Genomic DNA, 1,236 nt, shown 5'->3' with positions numbered 1-1,236 from the left:
CTCTTTACCTGAAATAAAAGAAAAAACAATTTAGAAAATCAAATAATGGATGAATTAATTGTAATACCCCGAATCAGATCGCAAAACCATATCCCCAAAAGGAAAAGCACAACTCCTTATTAAACATCCCAGCAAGTATCGTGACGAAGCCAGTCCTCACAAGGTTACCCAGTGTTTATGCAAGTGCAAAAACTCTCCTTCGCTTTACTGATAAATAACCAGATGGCATGGACTGGCCTTCAAGACAATGACGTTACAGATGGCCAAGAATTGTGGACTGCTGTTAATCGGTTCATATTCATCTTGTGAACATCTAAGAATAGAGAAGACATGGCAGGAATGACTTTGATTACAAATAGGAAGCGATTGTTGAATATATACGAGAATATTTTCTTTGTCTAAATATCAGAAGATAGATAGAGAGAGGAGAGAGAGAGAGAGAGAGAGAGAGAGAGAGAGACAGAGACAGAGAGAGAGAGAGAGAGAGAGAGAGAGAGAGAGAGAGAGAGAGAGAGAGAGAGAGAGTGAGAGAGAGGAGGGAGGGAGAGAGAGAGAGAGAGAGATAGGTGAGAGAGAGCGGAGGGAAGGAAGGAGAGAGAGAGATAGAGATAGATAGATAGAGAGAGAGAGTGAGTGAGAGAGAGATTTCACAACATTTCAGAAATGGACGTGACTACTGACCTTAAACAAGCTTATAAACCTTAACGAAGTTTAAGTCCCATTACTGCACACGAGGTGGAATCAATGGGCTCGGTAATCAACTTAGTCAATCTTGGTCACCTCGCTTATGGAGGTTAGGAGGTCATTCCACTTATGCAGACTTGGCCTACGACACACGAGCTAAATATAATTCCCCTTTTACTCGGGGAAATCGTACCTCACACCTTGCCCTTCCGAAAAAAAACACCCCCTCTTCCGCATCGCTGAATGAGGGACGAAATGAGGCTTGGTATCAGGGTATGGTACGAGGTGCAGCGTCTGTCGGGAGGAGGAGGAGGAAGAAGAAGAAGAAGAAGAAGAAAAGAAGAAGAGGAGGATGAAGAAGAAGAAGAGGAGGAGGAGGAAGAAGAAGAAAAGAAGAAGAAGAGGAGGAAGAATAAGAAGAAGAAGAAAAAGAAGAGAAGACGAAGAAGAAGAAGAAAAGAAGAAGATGAGGAGGAAGAAGAAGAAGAAGAGGAGGAAGAAGAAGAGGAGGAGGAGGAAGAAGAAAAGAAGAAGAGAAGAAGGAGAAGGAGG

Source organism: Penaeus vannamei, chromosome 13 (assembly GCF_042767895.1).
Source record: "Penaeus vannamei isolate JL-2024 chromosome 13, ASM4276789v1, whole genome shotgun sequence".
Taxonomy (NCBI): domain Eukaryota; kingdom Metazoa; phylum Arthropoda; class Malacostraca; order Decapoda; family Penaeidae; genus Penaeus; species Penaeus vannamei.
This window is presented reverse-complemented; position numbering follows the sequence as displayed.